Genomic DNA, 10,581 nt, shown 5'->3' with positions numbered 1-10,581 from the left:
GGGATTTGTTGATTTCAGCCTAGAGGGCATTCCTGTTGTTCAGTCTGCTAGTTATGAGAGCGTGGGTGATGGTCTTTCTGGCTTCAGGGGGATCCACTTGAAGGTCTTGCAGAGGATGCGCAGATAGTTGAACCAGGTGGAAGCGACAGCACTGATTTGGCGGGTCATGGTGAGGGAGGAGACTAGGATGATGCCGAGGTTCCGTGCGTGGTCTGTTGGGGTGGGAGGGCTTCCGAGGGCAGAGGGCCACTAGGTTTTATCCCAGGCGGTGGGGGATGGTCCCAGGACGAAGACCTCTGTCTCCTCCGAGTTTAGCTTGAGGCAGCTGTTTTTCATCCAGGCTGCAATGTCTTTCATTCCTTCCTGGAAGCCGAGTATGGTGTCTTTGGGGTTCTTCATAAGGGAGAGGATGAGCTGGGTGTCGTCGGCGTAGGATACTATGCGGAGCCCATTATGTCTGACAATGGCGGTGAGGGGGGCCATGTAGATGTTGAATAGTGTGTGGCGAGAGATGATCCTTGGGGTACTCCGCAGTTGATCTCAGTGGGTTCGGAGAGGAAGGGTGAAGTCTGATCCTTTGGGTTCTGCCAGCGAGGAAGGAGTGGAACCAGTCGATGGCAGTTCCCTGTATGCCGGCGTCGTGGAGTCTGGCTGCAAGAGTTAAGTGGGAGGCGAAGTCAAAGACTGCGGAGAGATCTAGCAGGATGAGGGCCACGGTGTGGCCCTGGTAGAGTAGCACGGGTATGTTGTCGGTGGCAGCGTGGAGGGCAGTCTCGGTGCTGTGGTTGCTGTGGATTCTGGACTGGGAGGATGGCGTTCTCTTTGATGAAGGTGGTCAGGTGGGCGATGACTAATTTCTCGGTGAACTTGGCTGCAAAGGGAAGGAGAGAGATGGGCCGGTCGTTTTTCAGGGCCATCGGGTCAGCCCTGGGTTTCTTGAGGAGGGGCTTGACCTCTGCCCATTTCCAATCGTCAGGGAAGGTGCCGGATTCGAAGGAGGCATTGATCGTGTGGTGTAGTTCGGGTGCTATGGCGGTGGTATCTCTGTGGAAGATGTGCGGTGGGCTGGTGTCCATGGGGGTGCTCCTCATGGTTGTGGAGGTATCTTCGGTGGTTACCAGTGGCCATGTGGTGATGGTGGGCTGGCTGTCGTTGCTGGAGGGAAGGGTGGGGTTGTAGGCTGTTCGCCTGTGTTGTCGTAAAGTGCCTTGATTTTCAGGTGGAAGTAGGAACCAAGCTTGTTGCAGAGGTCCTGGGATGGCATGACGTCCGTGGCTTCGCTGGGTGGTTTGGTGAACTGCTGGATGACGTTGAAGAGTTCCTTAGAGTTGATGTCATTGGTGAGGATTTTGTCCCGGATGAAGGTCCTCTTGGTGTCTTTTATGAGTTGGGGGTAGTCTGTCATGAAGTTCTTGTAGGTGTTCTCGTCCTCTGTGGTTTTGCTATTTCTCCAGCATTTTTCGAGACGTCTGCAATAGCGCCTGGCTTCTTGGAGGTCCGTGGTGAACCGGGGGGTGTTGGGTGGCGAAGGGAAGTGAGCTGGTCTGTGCAGCTGGTGATCCAACGTTGTTGTTCCTTTGCCACAGAGTTGGCGTCAGTCGTGGCGGAGCAGGGGTCGTGGATGAGGGTGGAGTTGAGGTGCTCCTCTGTGATCTTGCTCCAATTCCTTCGTGGCGGGCGGTGGGCAGGCTTGTGTGCTGCAAGGTGTGGCTGACATCGATGTTGGACCCACCTCCGAAGATGGGGTCGAGGATGTGTCCGGCCTTGTGGGTGGAGGTGGGGACGAGCTGCTTCAGTCCAAGGAGGTTGTCCAGGAGGGCGGTGGAGTCTGGGTTGCTGTGGTTGTCGAGGTGGAAGTTCACGTCTCCGATGAGTATGTAGTCTGTGGAGGCGATGGCGCGGGGTGCGATGAGGTCGGCAATGGTGGTGGTGAAAGAAGAGCGAGGCCCGGCGGGTCCGAAAGCGAGGGTACCGCAAAGTGTGGTTCTGGGGCTGGTCTGGATCTGGAGGTGGAGGCGGAGGTGTTCGAGAGGGAGTCGCTCGTGCTGTAGGTGGAGAGTCGAAGGGAGCTCTTGTGTGCGATGGTGAGTCCCCCTCCTGTGCAGTGTGGGTGGTCCTTCCTCTTGTATCCATTGGGGATGGCAGTGGTGATGGACGGGGTGGAGGAGGCTTTGGTCCAAGTTTCCGTGATGAAGGGGACGTCTGACGAGAGGGTGTTGAGGAGGTTCCATGTCTCTACGGCATGTCTGTGCAGGAAGCGCACGTTGAGAAGTATGCAGTTTAGGGTTCTAGAGGTGTTGGCATTTGAGGCGTCCGGGGAGGTGTGGCCAGAGGCGAAGGTCTGGCGGCAGGAGAATTGACTGTGGGTGGTGTTGGTAGAAGGAAGGAAGAGGTGTGGCGCCGCTGCCAGGGCGACTGACTCCGGAATCTGGGTATCACGGTTCGATCCCCGGCGCCGGTGGCAGATTAGTCCAGCACCATGTGACTCTGGGCAATAGCTTGCTTAATCTTCCCGGCGGCCCCCAGCTCCTATAGACCCTTACGGGTGATTGTTCGCACTTTACAAATGTGGATTATTATTCGGTGAGGCCAGCTGGCAGCTCGTTACTTCCTGGGTTGTATGCAAGGAGGGTGGCTGGGTCATAGTGGTGAGTGGCCGGAGATCCTGGGGTTCTGGCGCTGGTTGCGGACGGGTCGCAGACGGGCACAGACAGGCTCGTCTTTGGTGCCACTGCGGAACGTCCACTGTGCGCGTCGCGCAGCAGCCACCATTAATAAAGAAGGGGAAGGGAGGTGCAGCTGGGAGGCAGGAACGGGAACCGACAGGGGGAAGGGGCCACAGAGACAGCAGCGGCAGGTAAAAGACGGGCACAAGGCTGCAGAAGAGCAAAACTGGCTAACAAAACAAAGACTAGCTAACAGAGCAGAACAGCACAGGGCAAAACAATTGAACAAATAAAAGGAGTATAAGACACAAAAAAGGGGCACTGACCAGGCTAAAACAGGCACAGCACCGGAGCAGACACCAGCGGCTTCGAACACCTACCAGGTGGAGGCAAACGAGGTCAGCGGCGAAGCACACACAGCAAAGCTGCTGGGGAGAGAGCAGGTCTCAGACCAGAGGTCAGAGGTCTTGCTTGTGCTCCTCCACAGTGGCATTAATAGAGAAGGGGGAGGGACATGCATCTGGGTGGGGGGAACGGGAACCAGCAGAGGGGAGGGGCCGCAGGGGCAGCAGCAGCGAGGGAGAGACAAGCACGGGGGCACAGCAGAGAAAAACTGGCTAACAAAACAAAAGACAGGCCAACAGAGGAGAAAAGCACAAGGCACAACAATTGAACAAATAAAAGCAGTATAAAGCACAAAATAGGGGCACTGACCAGGCTAAAATGGGCGCAGCACAGGAGTGGACAACCGCGGCCTTGAACACCTACCAGGTAGAGGCGAAAGGGGTTGAGTTGCTCCCATACCTGCAATTGAGTCACAAGCTTCAGGCCATATTTGCAAGGGAGAAGAGCTAGTGGAGACGTTCCCCCTGGAGGACCGGATGCTGATGGGCCCATTAGTTGAGAAAGCGATATTGTTCGTATATTAAAAAACAGGAGTGAATAACTTCCCAGACCCACTGGGACCGCTGAGAGGGGCATTGGAGGGGACCTTGGCCAACTTGATGATGACGACTGGGTAGCAGCTCTACAAGGCCCGAGAGGTGGCAATATGCTCCTGATTCCGGATGATACAGCTAAAGATTTTACACAGAATAAACTACTCTAGATTATTCTTACATCGACTGGGGCACGCTGACAATACTCTGTGCCAACGGGGTTGTGGGATGGAGGGGACCTTCCATCACCTACTGTGGAAATGAACGGTGATATTAACATTCTCACAAGATGGCCGCCGTGTAGGAGCTCATCCAAGGAGCTCCCGGGTTGGGGATTACCAAATCGGTAATTATCCCCTGTTTACCCGATCTCACGACTCCTATCCTACCGTACTGGACAACACAACAAAGGATCTGCACATTTCTGTTGGATTTGATCTGCAAAGACCCGTTATTCCCGCCCTGGGTCCTCCGCTCCTCCACCCTACTCCAATCAAACTGTACGGGACTACACAAGCAACGGATTACCCTCCTACCGTCTGCTGTGACCTCCAAAGACCCAGCGATATCGCCCTGAGTCCACCGCGCCTCAGGTCGTCAAGTTTGAGCCGGCTGCTCGAACTCCTGAGTCCTCCATTACTACAAACGGTCCCGGACTGGCTGGAGACGATCTTCTTTGACCTGTCGAGCCCGCCCCGGGTCCTCCCCACTGCTCTGTACAAGGACTGGAACCATCGGAGCCTTGGCTGTGAATCCTCCGGTTTGTCAGCCGAACGTCTGTGGTTCTGTCTTCCATAGACCTAGTGACCCCACCCTAGGTACAAGGATTCCCACAGTCACTTAGGATTTCCACTGGAGATATGGAGGGGGACTGAGCTCAATGCCAACAGGCAGGGACGTTTGGCCCAGGCAGCGACGCAGAGTTGTTCCGCCATGCCTCGAGCCTGGTACTCTAGGAGCCTGGTTTTCGATCACTGTACTTGTTGGTCTCTCCCTCCCCCTTCGGTCATCGGGACTGGCCAGACCAAACATCGGTGGTGCCGTGCCGCTGAGTGCCAAGTCTTGCTGGTGACGATCACCACCGCCGCCACCCGTGCTGACCCGTGGAAGATTGGCATCCGCCCTGACCCTCATCCACAGTAGGTGGTTCGCCCGCTGGCTCCTGGTCCTCCATGGTGAGCTTTGGGTGCAATGACGAGGACGGTTCTTTCTGAGGTCGACTGCTCCTTTGAGTCGCACGGCCCTTGCCCTCTGGGACCCTGGTCTGGTGCTGGCTCCTCCAACTCCCCACAAAACTATACCGTTCTCCGACTTTAAACTGAACCTATCACTCCTAAAACCTGCTTCCTGCCTATCTCCGGGTTTACGACCCCCCCACCTTTGGAGAGCGAGCTCGAAATTGGAAAGAACCCAATGTAAAGATCATCACCTTGACCCACGGCTACTGCAGGTCTGAACTCCTGCGGATTTCCCATTTGATCCGTTGAATCACACAATATCTCCAGACGCTAGATCCACCCAGCCTTACGACGGTTTGTATCCACTAAGGCTGATCTGGCATGTAATCACGAGACACCTCCACCTGGTGCAGATCGGAGCTTCCGAATCCCCTCTACTTCCACGGACGGAGTGATTTCACAGTCACACACGCACACACACATCACACGCTGGTGGGGCCCATTACACCAACATTCATCCTACCACCCTATCCGTGCCATGTATAAGGGGAAACACTTTCGATACCTAACCAATCTGCATGTACCCTGAGGTCAATGGCATCAACTAGTTGCTATAGATCTGGTGAAACATTTTACAATACGCAAATAAATTCAATAAACATGACAATAAAATAACCACCCGACACACTGATTCAAACAGAATATTTGTTTATCTAAAATTGTAAGAAAAGCCAATTAAAAGCAAGATCATTTCTTTCATATTTACCTATTCTGTCTAAAAGTCGTTTTCTAAGTCAGAACCGGTCCTCAGCATAATAATCAAAGTTTCTAGCCGTCATGTAGAGTCACCGTCCTCTCCGTCAGCATCGGGACCTCGGATCATCAGTTCGGGAAGAAGTGGCGCTAGACCTCTCTAGTCTACAAATATTTATACTAAATTTACATTCCAAAATGTTTCAATCATATCTCATGAAACAGTCGAATGGCGGAAATCATGTCGTCTTGGTACACTGAGATACAGTGCAAGTTTTTCTCACACATTGATCATCTCAAATAATGAATAGAAATAAGGAGTCCATAACTAATTCGTTACTTCTACGGATGTCTCTTTAGGGTAAATTGTATCCCATTCGTGGGATCACTATAAGTTCAACAAATCAGTATTCGGATTTGGTAACAGTCTTCACGTTCAGGGGCATTTGGCATCTCTCCCGGATTTGTCGTCATGATCATGGCTTTTCGGTTCACCAGGAGGGCAAGGTCGCAGTCAGCGCGAAGCCTCCTTGCAAATTTTCCATCTACTCGAATGAAGGCTGCAGGTGGTAGCCATTTTCTAGTAGGCCACATTGGTCAACTTAAGTAAAATGAAACACAAAACAAAATTACTGCATGGAAATGATTATACAGTGTTATTCCCCAGCTAATACCCTTATGTGTATGTATTTATCTAGCCATTTGCGACATCAAAAGCCATTAATGCATATTAATTATAAGCGCAAAACACAATAACATCACATAAGCAACATCTGATTGGGAAACAACCTTTACAACGCAACTTTTACAACGCTATGCTATTACAACGCATTTTTTACAACGCAAAAGCTTTTACAACGCATGCATTTACAACGCATGCGGTTATATGGTAAGTACTTTTACAACGCATATACCATTACAACGCATACAACGCAAAAGCTTTTACAACGCATGCATTTACAATGCATGCTGTTATATGGTAAGTACTTTTACAACGCATATACCATTACAACGCTTTTTTTATTTTTTTTATTTTTAAGAAAAAAGTGTTTCGAATAAAATTAAATTAATATTGTATTATTTATATTAAATACTATTTTTGATAATTATGAAAGAGTAATTATTGAGTATAAATTATTTATTAATTTAGAAAAATTAAAAAAAGTGAGTAGTTTAACAAAAGATTAATACTTGAGTATTTTTCAAATATCAAAGAGTATTTTTTAAGTTAAATTAAATAAATATAAATTTAATAATAAATGATTTGTATTATGAGAAATTAATACTTGAGTATTTTTTATTTTATTTTACAAACATGTAATAAATAATATAAAAGATTTAAAAAAAGAAAGTACTGTTGGAGTATATAAAAAGTAATTAATTAATATTTTATTATTTAATATTAAACTATATTAATAAAAGTATGACAGATTAAATAATGTGTACAAATTTTTTAATACATTTTTAAAAATATAAAATATTAGAAGTATTAAAAAATAAAGATCTAAAATTTAAATAATCATATTAAGAACTTTAATTTTAAAAATAAGAAAGATTATATAATGTGTATTAATTATATAAAAAATATGTTAAAAAAATAATAATTAGAATTAATATAAAAAATTAATACTAGAGCATTTATTTTAAAAAAAAATTAAAAAAATTATTAAAAAATTAGTATTATGAAAGATTAATACTTGAGTATTTTTAACCTTCTTATATAAAGTGTAATGATTGTAATAACATTTTTAAAAAAAGTTAGAGTACTTTTGGAGTATTATAATTAAAAAAAAGAGAAATGTTAAAAAAAAAATAAAGATAAAAAACAAAAAATATTTTTAATATTAATAGAGTAATTAGAAATGTATTTAACATGAAATTAAACCAAAAGAAAATAGAGCAAACAAAATAGAACTTACTTTATAAAAAATTCCCACGCTTTTGCATTGAAGTCTATGAGCTTATTTGTCCTTCATTTATTTTGGCAGCTTCAGAATATACAACCCGCGGAACAAGAAAAGAAGGAGCAGAAAGAGAAGAAAGAGCAAGTTTGGAAGGAAAAAGAAAATAGAGTCAAGGTAAGGAACACATTTAGTAAATTTACATTTAAAAAATAACATTTTACATGATTAAATTACAATTTAAAAAAATAATAACAGTAAACAAATAAGGTATATTAAATATTTCTTTATTGGAACAAACTAAAAAAATAATCATAATTTTTATTGATTTTTTGAACATAATGTACATTATTTAGAAAACATAGAAATAATTTATTAACATTTATAAACATTTATTTACAAATTATATAAATAAAATAGTCCGTAATAAACATTGATGCGCGCGATGACGTCATGACGTGAGCGTCGACGTAATGCGCCATTTTGAAGAGCATCGGAGGAGGAAGCAGCAGGAAGCTGATCTGCGTCCAGGTAGGAAACATTTTCACTTTTAATTATAGATTAAACCTTTAATAATGATACATATATAGTAAGAAAAGAATAAGGAGAGGTTGCGGAAAAACTAATTGATGTTGTAAATGTTTTAAATCATGTCCACATTTATGTCATTAATGTATGCCTATGTCGGGTCGCGCAAAAGAATTGGTTCATTACAAAAATGTATGTAACTGTAAAATTATTTTTAGTTACTGCTCACAAAGTTTCTTTTTTAACTTCGGAACCAATAATACTGATTTAGATCTTCATTTCTAAGAGGCGTATAATGGCGTATTCGTAAATTTTGGAAAAATGTGATTGATTTTTAATTGGTGTTTATGCAGCAATGTGCATTTTGGATAATGGCTTGACTTGTACAATTTTGAGTAGGTTGATTTTTGGTAAATTTTTAGGCCGGTAATTAATAAAGAAGTTTTCTGAAATTAATCTACTGGCGTTTGGTTTTTGAAAAATTGGTCCAATACTATGGAACAGTAGATTTGATCACATTGGTAGTTTTGCTATAAATGAAGATTTGAAAAAAAAAAAAGAGACCCGACTTGTAAGTTTGAAAAATTTTTTAGAAAAACATTGTATGCCAATTGTAATTTAAAAGTATTTAAATTTTAAGCAAAGCAAGAAAGTAAGTGCAAAACTAATTTTAGAAAGAAAGAATGTTAGAAAGATTTTCCAGGTAGTCTATAGCCACACACAACGAAAATTGTTGTACAATAGCCAATAGTCTCTCAGACATTTCCTTTGTTTTGACAGTTACTCGTGGGTTTAGACTACCTGCAAGTGTTTGGGCTAGTCTCATTTCTTAAAAACTTTGCTCCTTCTTCAAAGTTTCCAAGAAAGAGTAGAAGTTTGGATGAGGTTTGCCAATTGTGTGGTTGAAGGAGTTATGCCATCCCTCAATGGCATTGTTTGTTTTTGCTTCTCCCTCTAAACAACTCGTGTAGCAGTTCCACCACTCCACATGGAATCGTGGCTTCCTCCTGCGACCCGATCTGCTTAGGTGCCCAATCCATGTGTCCTCGAAATAATTTAGAATGGGTGCCAATTTCTCTTCATTACTTGTATAATAAACAGATTCTATAATTGCAGTTTAGTACTCGTCCACACTATCGGGAGCAACAAAACAAAGTGCTGTTAATTTTTTTAGTTCAAATTGTAGTTTGCTATCACGAGAATATTCTGCAACTAGGGATGTTTTTTGTAATTTACGCCAAAAAGCCTGGGAAAAATGGAAAAAACATCCCTGAATTTGGGTATCCGTGTACGTTTTATTGATCACATTGATCATGCTCAATTCAAAATCAATAATAATTTTCCTAGGACTTTGAGATGTTTTACTTTTAATAACTGTTAAAAGTTCAGTGTATGTTGCAGAAGTCTTATCAGGTAGCAAACTATATACTAAGGGGATTACACTATTGTTAATTTTGGCATGTATAGTGTACATTTGAGTGAAAGGATGGGGTGTACTTTTAAACGTCCCATCCATCATCCAAATTTCACTATTTTCTAACTTTGCAAGGTTACGTGGGGTACTAAAAATGAGAATTCGTTTCTGAGGGTTTTCGTTATCATGCAGAAGGAAAGGTTCGTCAGAAAAAGAAATAGAAAGATCATGTGGAATTCTAATGTCAGAGAAAGAATGTGGTGTAGTTAATTGAATGTTACTTGCCTGCTTTTGTCTTTGAATAATTCTTCTCAAATTAGGAATTATAGGCATGTTACTAGCAACATGACTGGGGACATGCTGTGCAACCTCTCTTAAAATGGATCCTGTAGAATCATTGGAGGTGCTTGCAATAGCTTTCATTTCGTTAACTGTTTCTCTTATTTCTACCTCCATTGCAGAGGCAGAGTGGTTATGTTCTGTTGTTTTCACAACTAAATTATCAAGAGTAACCGCTCTGCCACTGCAATGGGTAGTGTAGTATTGCACACACCTCCAATGATTTCTAGGAAAACTTATTCTTTCCTTACTATATATGTATCCTCCATGGTTTAATAAATGTTTTCCCTTCCTGGATTTAATGTACTTCGCAGCTTCAAGACTAGACATTATCTGAAAAGAGAAGAGAAGAAAAACAAATTAGGATGTAAAAGTAAATGCTAAACCTCAAATGTTACCCTTACACCATCCAACACTTTCCCTACTGCTGCACCTTCCTGGAGTTAGAATAGTAAATTAGACCCCTACACCATCCATCACTTTCCCTACTGCTGCACCTTCCTGGAGTTAGAATAGTAAATTGGACCCCTACACCATCCAACACTTTCCCTACTGCTGCACCTTCCTGGAGTTAGAATAGTAAATTGGACCCCTACACCATCCAACACTTTCCCAACTGCAGCACCTTCCTGGAGTTAGAATAGTACATTGCACCCCTACACCATCCATCACTTTCCCTACTGCTGCACCTTCCTGGAGTTAGAATAGTAAATTATACCCCTACACCATCCAACACTTTCCCTACTGCTGCACCTTCCTGGAGTTAGAATAGTAAATTGCACCCCTACACCATCCAACACTTTCCCAACTGCAGCACCTTCCTGGAGTTAGAATAGTAAATTGCACCCCTACACCATCCAACAC

The sequence above is a fragment of the Triturus cristatus genome, chromosome 3_2, assembly GCF_964204655.1.
Source record: "Triturus cristatus chromosome 3_2, aTriCri1.1, whole genome shotgun sequence".
NCBI classification, from domain to species: domain Eukaryota; kingdom Metazoa; phylum Chordata; class Amphibia; order Caudata; family Salamandridae; genus Triturus; species Triturus cristatus.
The sequence above is the reverse complement of the archived record's forward strand: the minus strand, read 5'-3'. Positions refer to the sequence as shown.